Source organism: Berghia stephanieae, chromosome 1 (genome assembly GCF_034508935.2).
Source record: "Berghia stephanieae isolate SIO BIC M18660-M18661 chromosome 1, UCSD_Bste_1.3, whole genome shotgun sequence".
Classification (NCBI taxonomy): Eukaryota; Metazoa; Mollusca; class Gastropoda; order Nudibranchia; family Aeolidiidae; genus Berghia; species Berghia stephanieae.
In genome coordinates, this window is record NC_088360.1 from 62,986,316 (window position 1) to 62,996,315 (window position 10,000).

Sequence of the window (10,000 nt, forward strand, 5' to 3'; positions counted from 1 at the left end):
TACTACTACTACTACTACTGCTGCTACTACTACTACTACTACTACTTCTACTACTACTACTGCTACTACTACTACTGCTACTACTACTATCTACTACTACTACTACTACTACTACTACTACCTACTACTACTACTACTACTACTACTACTACTACTACTACTACTACTACTACTACTACTACTACTACTACTACTACTACTACTACTACTACTACTACTACTATTACTTCTACTACTACTACTACTAATACTAATAATAATGATAATAATAATAATAATAATAATAATAATAATAATAATAATAATAATAATAATAATAATAATAATAATAATAATAATAATAATGATAATACTGTCTTCAATTATTGTCATCATCATCATTATCATCATTATCATCATTTGTGCGGCTATGTGGTTGTTGTAGATTTGGATCACAAAAGAGACAAATGAGATTTTACTTTGAACATTCTTTCTAAAGTATTAATTAACTTTTAACACAAGCAGGCATCTATAACGAAAAGAGAAAAACAAAACGTTAGATGTACAAGACACAAAATGTAACCAAAATCACCACATTCTCCGCGGCTTTAAATTCAAACCAACAGTATCATTATTTGGGTCCACTTCTTAAACTATAACTTCTCGTTCTAGTGCAGGGAGTCTTGGCAGGTTTTATGACCGATTCAGGCAGAGAACGAGTTTCTGGCAAAGAAACAGAATCGGGTGGATTGTCAGACACAAGGTTGGTAATATCGGGTGTTTGATCTGGAGCAGTGACGACATCGGACTCTACAGTCAACTTTGTCTGATTATCAGGGGTTAGATCAGAAGCTTTAGCACCACCCGGTGTACCAACTGGCATGGGTTCAATCTGCCTTTCATTTCCAACAGGAGCTAGATGCCTTAAGGAAACAGTTGATTCTCTGCCATCTGGTAAACGGACATGAGCGTATTGTGAGTTCGCTTCGAGTTGATCAACTTCATCCACAATCGAGTCATACTTTGATGTTCTTATATGGCGTATGAGGTAAACAGGCCCAGGCGATAGGAGCCATGAGGGCAAGGAGCTGCCATTAGTAGAGCGACGAGTATACTGGAACATGCGTTCATGCGGTGTAGCATTTGTTTCAGTGCAGAGAAGCGAACGAACAGAGTGAATAGAGTCCTGTAGAACCAGTTCCCACTGGTTGATAGACAGTCCTTTGGATTTGAGATAGAGAGTGATTGCTTTCCATATTGTGTTGTTTAGTCGTTCCACTTGCACATTCCCTCTAGGGTTATATGGAGTTGATCGGCTAGTTGCTATTCCTTTTTCCTCGAGAAATGACTTCAATTCTTCTGACATAAATTAAGGACCTCTATCAGAATGAAGGTAATGAGGCATGCCAAATATTGAAAACATTTGGTTCAAGCAGTAAATTACAGTGGTTGTAGTCATGTCGGCACATGGGAAGGCAAATGGGAATCGTGAATATTCATCAATCAGAGTTAATAAGTATCTATTCCTAGTAGAGGTAGGCAGTGGCCCCTTAAAGTCAATACTAAGCCTTTCCATTGGCTGGGTAGATTTGATGAGGTTGGGAATTTGTTTTGGTTTGTAAAATCTAGGTTTGATTTCAGAGCCGACTGGACATCCAGATGTCATTTTCTTTACATCCTCAACACTGTAAGGTAAGTTATTTGCTCGTACAAAGTGAATCATTCTAGTCACTCCTGGGTGACTGAGGGCTTCATGAAGGTGTTTTAAATGGTCACAAGAAGCAACACTGCATGTAGCTCGAGAGAGTGCGTCAGCAGCATGGTCTTCTGGCCCGGGACGGTAGATTACATCGTAGTTGTAACAAGACAGTTCAATTTTCCACCTTTGAATTTTGTCATTTTTAACTTTTCTTTTTTGCTTCGAATCGTATATGAAAGCCACAGACTTTTGATCCGTAACAAGTTTGAAGTGAGTATTGATTAGGAAGTGACGCCACTTTCTGATTGCTTCCACAATTGCGTAAGCCTCCTTTTCGACCGAAGAGTGGTGTTTCTCACTTGACGAGAGTGTTCGGAAGAAGAAGGCAACAGGGCGACAATCCTGGTTGAGAGTAGCTGAAATAGCTATGTCTGATGCATCGGACTCTACGGTAAGAGGAAGCTGAGGATCTACAGTTACCAGGACCGCTGTCTCGAGTTCCTCCTTTAGATTATCAAAGGCCTGAAGTACTTCAGGTGGAGATGGGAATTTGATGTTATTATTCAGTAAATGGATTTTATCAGAGAAGTGGGATATCCAGGGGGAATAATAAGCGAACATGCCACAGGCCCTTTTCTGAGCTTTGAGTGATGTAGGAGGCTCCGTTTGGCGAAGTGGTGTTAGTCTCGAGGGATCAGGTCGTATTTCCCCTTTTGAAATCCTGTAGCCAGTAACATCAATGAGTTCAACACCTATCACGTTCTTGGATTCATTGAAAGTCAGTCCTTGTTTTTGAGCAACTTCTCTGAAGCGTTTTACATTAAAATTATGCTCACACCAGTCGTCTCCACACACAGTTACGTTGTCCAAGTAAACAAAGGAAGCGGAGAGATCTTCTTATTTAATTATGTTGTCGATCGTTCTTTGGAATGCGGCAACACCGTTAGTTACACCGAAGGGGATTCTTTTGCAGTGATATAGGTTACCACAAGCCTCGAAAGCAGTATATTCCATGTCACTTTCTTTGATAGGTATCTGGTGGTAAGCGCTTTTCAGATCAAAGGCACTGTAATACCTATACTTAGAGATAGACTCTGCCATCTTATCCAGCCTTGGTAAAGGGTACGCATCAAGTAGAGTATATTTATTGATAGTTTGACTATAGTCAATAACTAGTCTCTTTTTGTGTCTTTCTCCACTCGTAACCAACACTTGAGCCTCCATGGTGACGATGAAGGCTCGATGATACCCTCCTTGAGGAGCTTCTGCACTTCTGACTCGATGAAAAGTTCGTCCAACTCTGAATGACGGCGTGACTTAGTAACGGTCTACAGTCTTCAATTAGATTCTCAAACAGAGAAGGAGCTTCAAGATTGGCCGCTGCTACTCCAATGATTTTCAGTGGGTTTTGAGATCCATCGAACGGGAAGCAGACTTCAGAGTGCTTACCTAAAAAATCATGACCTAAGATAATGTCAGCACAGGGATTAGGCAGGAGTGAAAGCTTTTGCGTATACATTCTCTTTTTATAGGAAAGAGGCACTATACAATGGCCCTGCGTCTTTTTGGTGAGACTTGTCGACGCCATGTTAATGCTACATGAAGAAGGGATTACTTTCCAGCAGTTTTCTATAGCGATACTAGAGTTAATGTAACTTTCAGAGCTTCCGGTATCCACCAAGGCATTGAGTTTGACACCATTTACTAGAACAATTAATTTGGGCTTTCCTTAAGCAATTGATTGCGGATACAGTGAGAGTGGTTGCTAGGTTTGGATTCCCTGAAGTCAAAGAAGACGTTATGGCAGTTCTACGGGACTTTTCGGCACCGGCAGATTTACAAACTTTTGCAAAATGTCCTGATTTACCACATTTCTTACAGGTAGCTTCTCTGGCAGGGCATTTGGATCTAGGGTGTTTTTTGTAACCGCAAAAGAAGCATTTTTCTTCACTGAATCCAGAAGCAGTTGTACTGTCAATGGCTTTATATTCGTCTTGTGGTTCGTCAACAGCCGCAGTTATCACGTCTGAACGGTATGACAAGCTCTGTTTTTCAGCCATGTCTAGAGTTTTAGCGTCCTCGAAAGCAGTGTCGAGATCGAGCTTGTTCTTTTCAAGTAGACGTTCGCGTATGTGAGGTGAAATAAGGCCACTGATGAAAGCATCTCTGATGGCTTCGTTTTTGTGAACTTCAGCAGTAACAGCTTGGAAATTACAGTCCTTGGCAAGATTTTTAAGTTTTTGTAGATATTGGTCTAGCGTTTGACCAGATTCATGCTTGCAACATGATAGTAAATGCCTGGCAAAAACTTCGTTCTTAGGTTTGTCAAATACAGCCTCGAGTATTTTGATAGCAACTTCATATGTGTCACACTCAGCGATGAGTTCGTAGATAGAAGGACCGACGAAGTTTACAAGCGTTGCAAGTTTTCTGAAAGCTGTAGTGTCTGGGAGACTGTCGAGGAAGAAGTCGAATGTTCTCTTCCAGTGGCGCCAAGTCTTCAGCGCATCTAGGGTCCGTTGTCAGGACTGCTGGTCGAAGGTGTCGATCCATCGTAGATAAAAGTTGATTAAATTGCTGTAGATTTGGATAACAAAAGAGACAAATGAGATTTTACTTTGAACATTCTTTCTAAAGCTTTAATCAACTTTTAACACAAGCAGGCATCTATAACAAAAAGAGAAAAACAAAACGTTGGATGTACAAGACACAAAATGTAACCAAAATCACCACAGTGGTCTTGTGGTATGACACTCGCTTTCGGATCGGAAGGTCCTGGGTTCGAGCCTCGCTCGGCACATAGTTGAGTCCTTGGAAAAGACACTTTACTCACATTCTCTCACCGTACTCAGGTGTAAAATGATACCTGGCCGTTAACAGCGTTGTCTCTGTCCTAAAATATTATAATATCGCCTAACAGACGTCATGTCCCGTCCTACATGTTAAGTGTTGCTATTGGCCGGCGACCCCTTGTAAAGCGCTTTGAGCACGTTTAGTTGATATTGCGCTAGATAAAAGCTCAATTAATTTAATTACTTGTTTCATGCCAAACGAATTTTCCAGCTCGCCTCAGATTATATTTTCACGGTGATATTGAGGACATAGCACATCATGTTAGCAAAGGTCACTCATATTATTTTTATTTTTTAAAATATTTTTATTTGTCACAAATTATTGGTTGATGTGTGTTAAAGGGATAAAAGTCTAGGCATTATTCCGCATGAAAATAAATGTATTTCCGGGTGATTTTCTTGTTACCACATACTTACGGTTATAAATCTATCCAGCAGGAAATCTTGTGTTTTGTATACCTAGACAAATTTAAAGAGAACGAAAATAAGAACACCTCCCCCACCAACCCCACAAAAAAAGAAACAATACAAAACAGTAACAAATCACCAATGAATATAAACAAATAAGCTTTAAAACTAAACAACACCCCCCCCCACACACACACACACACACACATACACACACACCCGAAAAATCTGAAAAGACAAATTATCAATTGTATAAAAGAACAAAAGAAAAAAAAACACCAAACCTACGAAACAATACAAAATAAATAAACGAGAACAATTAAAATATTTATCAGAATATTTATCAGCGACTTGCAGAGCCCTAGCTCTGTATATAGAATTGCAGAGAAAGGGCATCAATGAGACAATGTGATTATTTTTGTCTTGAGCAAAAACTGCAGATCCTGACTGGCCAACTGGGATTGTTGAAACCTTTCATAACTAATCTAAAAAATGAAGGATCATTTCTAATTTGATATGTACGAGCATTAGTCGTAACATCACTTCCTTCCTAATGACACATGGTAACTTAGTAACACTGGCTCTTATCTATCGGAACAATGGCGGACGCCCGTATGAAATATTTCTCCGGCGAGCATAAAGGGTTTCCAAAGGAAAAAAGACGCATACAATTGATCATGTTTTGACTTTTACACATTCTGATAACAAGACATATGAAAAGTTCTAGCCAGCATGAAAAATAAAAAGTAATGATTTTCTTTGTTTAGAACCAAGATGGCCGCCGTTGCCGGGCGGCGTGACATCAGACTATTGAATCGTATTATCTAATTATATATTTCTTCCCATCCCTCCCATTTAGTTTACTCTGCTCAATTAATAGTTTCAAAATATAATCTATTCTTATTCATTGTTCTATTTCTATGACTTTGTCGAACCAATCTTTTTCTCTCCATCCTTTTTCCATTCAAATTCTCCATTTCTTCTCCACCTGCATGATATCTAGATGAGTGTTCTTCTGACTCTCAAACCTCTATTCACAAGAAAACCTCTGTCACGGCAACAAAGCAAAACAGATAAGAATTTATGCTTAACAAGTTGACTGCATGCCATATCTGGAAACTGGACCAGAAAACCCACTGGAACAATGAATTTACCATTGAAGAGAACCTTGAGAATGTTGGAGCCATAGAAATGAATCATTTTGAATCCTCTTACTACTCATCTAAGCACACTCACATAGGTAATTAATTTTTTTTTACAGGTGAAGAAGCTATTGTAGTTCGAGATCCCCCAGGCTACTACATCGCCACAAGTTGGTCTTGGATTGTGTCATCTCCTGGAGACATCATGTGGGGACTCTGCAGGGTATCAGCTGATTTCTGGCATCCCCCCAAAGACCTTTTCAAGTATGTTGAAACTTCATCATTGCGAAACAGTTCACCTATTTAATTAAATTCTTTTTCAACCAAATTGTTTTGATGAGTAAAGGCGAAAAAGACACAATAAAATAGAGGTTTTCCCTATAATAAAAATGCAACTTAATAGTTTAACTCATATCAAACCAACAACAAAAACTAGTTTTTCCTTGCTCCATATTGTCTTTTGGTCAGAAGCAGGATCATTGTTGAGTTTATTCATTATACCTAGGAGAGGTTTCTTCTCATTTCATTGAACGAATTTTATGGATAGATCACACCAAACCGAGAAAGCTAATTACACTTGAATGTCTCGTGTTTATCTGGTGACACAGAAAAGTGAAGAAATCATAAAACATTTATGTTTGGCCCGAAAATGCTGAAAAATCCTCTAGTTTGTCATTGTTAAGGATGTCTGAGTCTGACCACTCTGGGGTTAGTTCTGGATCACTATTTTAATCAATATCGCGTTCTAACGACATTTTAAAATTAACTTCAATCTCCGATTCATCACCAGAATCACCAGAATCACTACCAAATCGTCTGACATGGTCTCAAGATCCAAAGAATTTATGAAATCAAAGGCCATTTGTTTTTGTTGTTTTTTTTCACTTCGTTTTTTTGGACCAAATTGAAAAAAAATCGTAACCTCGCTAATAAGTGTCAAAATATGGTAAAAAGTTATTTTCACTTACATTCTTCTAGTATTTTTGGAAAATTGCATTTTTTATTATAGTAGTGTATTTTCCAGACCAAAGAGAGCTTCAAATTGAAGCACTAGATATTGGGAATAACCGTGTCCCAATCGGTTGTTCTGCCATGATCGGGTTTGGAAATCAGCGGCCGCAATCTGGCGTTCTGTCAAGCAATGGGCTACACATGCCTAAGGACGATTTTGAGCGAAAAGTGGAAGATGAAGTTAGAAACTAAGATCTTTGGGAAGCTGCAAAACCAAAACCAGATATATATATATATATATATATATTATATATATAAGGTGAAGTAGTAGTTATAGTAGTATGTTCAAGATCAGTAAGAATAGTAGTGAGATTAGATAAGGTTAGAGATAGATAGTAGTAGTAGTAGAAGTAGTATAAACAAAATATGAGCTTTTATATAGCGCAATATCCAAGAAACGTGCTCAAAACGCTTTACAAGGGGTCCCAGTGCTACAGTAACATTTAACCTGTAGGACGGGAAATGACGCCTGTTAGGCGATATTACAATGTTTTCGGACAGAGACAGCCTGTTAACGGCCAGGTACTCATTTTACACCTGAGTACGGTGAGAGGCTGTGAGTAAAGAGCCTTCTCCAAGCACTCAACTATGCGCCGAGCGAGGCTCGAACCCAGGACCTTCTGCTTCGAAAGTGAGTGTCATACCACAAGAAAACATAGCCGCAGTAGTAGTAGTAGGAATAGTAGTAGTAGTAGTAGTAGTAGTAGTAGTAGTAGTAGTAGTAGTAGTAGCAGCAGCAGTAGTAGTAGTAGTAGTAGTAGTAGTAGTAGCAGCAGTAGCAGTAGTATTTAAGTAGTAGTAGTAGTAGTAGTAGTAGTAGTAGTAGTAGTAGTAGTAGTAGTAGTAGTAGTAGTAGTAATAGTAGTGGTCGGAGTGTAAGTAGTAGTAGTAGTAGTAGTAGTAGTAGTAGTAGTAGTAGTAGTAGTAGTAGTAGTAATAGTAGTAGTAGTAGTAGTAGTAGTAGTAGTAGTAATAGTCGTAGTAGTAGTAGTAGTAGTAGTAGTAGTAGTAGTAGTAGTAGTAGTAGTAGCAGTAGTAATAGTAGTCGACATCGTCAACGTCGTCGTCGTCGTAAGAGTAGTAGTAGTAGTAGTAGTAGTAGTAGTAGTAGTAGTAGTAGTAGTAGTAGTAGTAGTAGTAATAGTAGTGGTCGGAGTGTAAGTAGTAGTAGTAGTAGTAGTAGTAGTAGTAGTAGTAGTAGTAGTAGTAGTAGTAGTAGTAGTAATAGTAGTAGTAGTAGTAGTAGTAGTAGTAGTAGTAGTAGTAGTAGTAGTAGTAGTAGTAGTAGTAGTAGTAGTAGTAGTAGTAGTAGTAGTAGTAGTAGTAGCAGTAGTAATAGTAGTCGACATCGTCAACGTCGTCGTCGTCGTAAGAGTAGTAGTAGTAGTAGTAGTAGTAGTAGTAGTAGTAGTAGTAGTAGTAGTAGTAGTAGTGTAGTAGTAGTAGTAGTAGTAGTAGTAGTAGTAGTAGTAGTAGTAGTAGTAGTAGTAGTAGTAGTAGTTTGTAATAGTGGTAGTAGTAGTAGTTGTTGTTGTTACTGTTGTATTAGTAGTAGTAGTAGTAGTAGTGGTAGTAGTAGTAGTAGTAGTAGTAGTAGTAGTAGTAGTAGTAGTAGTAGTAGTAGTAGTAGTAGTAGTAGTAGTAGTAGTAGTAGTAACAAGAGATGAAGTGAGTAGAAAAGTGCCAGAAGACAATAGAGAATAAAAAAAATTTGCGGCGGTGATGGGGTTTGAACCTGCGACCTTATTGGTACAACTCCGCCTGGCCGGTGTGAGCGTGACTCTACCGTATGAGCTATCCACGAATCGAAATATTCGTATCAAACTCGGGTCATTCATTATTAGTGCCTTCTCTTAACAACATAAGTACCTGCTCCACCCACTTTTCAGAATTAAAGATTCACCCCATATACCGGAGCATACTAAATGTCTCAGTTGTTTCTATGTTATATGTTTTTGTTGAGAATATTGGCTATTAAGCTTAACTGCTGGCCAGGTAACTTTGCGATGGTTGTGTGTGTGTGTGTGTGTGTGTGTGTGTGTGTGTGTGTGTGTGTGTGTACCCGCTACCTCCAGTAGTCGGTGAGAGTAGGCACTAATAATGAATGACCTGAGTATGATACGAATTTTTCGATTCGCGAGTAGCTCATACGGTAGAGTCACGCTCTCACCGGCCAGGCGGAGTTGTCGTACCAATAGGGTCGCAGGTTCAAACACCATCACTGCCGCAAAAAAATTATTCTCTATTGTCTTCTGGCACTTTTCTACTCACTTCATCTCTTGTCGTTTCCAACATAAGTGCCTGCTCCACCCACTTTTCTAGTAGTAGTAGTAGTAGTAGTAGTAGTAGTAGTAGTAGTAGTGGTGGTGGTGGTAGTAGTAGTAGTAGTAGTAGTAGTAGTAGTAGTGGTGGTAGTAGTAGTAGTAGTAGTAGTAGTAGTAGTAGTAGTAGTAGTAGTAGTAGTAGTAGTAGTAGTAGTAGTAGTAGTAGTAGTAAGCTACGCAGTCCGAATGACGCTTGCTGAGAATTGTGTGATTCAGTCATGGTCGATAAGTGGAGCTGCTCTCTCCATCCATGTTGTTAATTGTTTCCATTGGTCACGGTCCTGGGCCAGAGGTTTGAGGCTGTCAAGATCTTGTTGTGACTTAAGTACAGTTGGCACTGTACTATTTCTTAGTTCTTCAGGGATTAATTCGGCCTCATCTGAATCCAGAAATTTCTGATATGTAACAGAGATGTCCTGGTTCAGGGTAGTTACTATTGATGTTGGTGTCCTCCCTACATATTTGTTGCCAAGAAGGAAATATTCTGTCATTGAAGTTTGGGCTGGGATGTTATCTTCTCGACGTAAGATGTGACCAAATAGCTTCCATCGCTGTTCTTTTATTATTGTACTCAGGCCGTGGCCC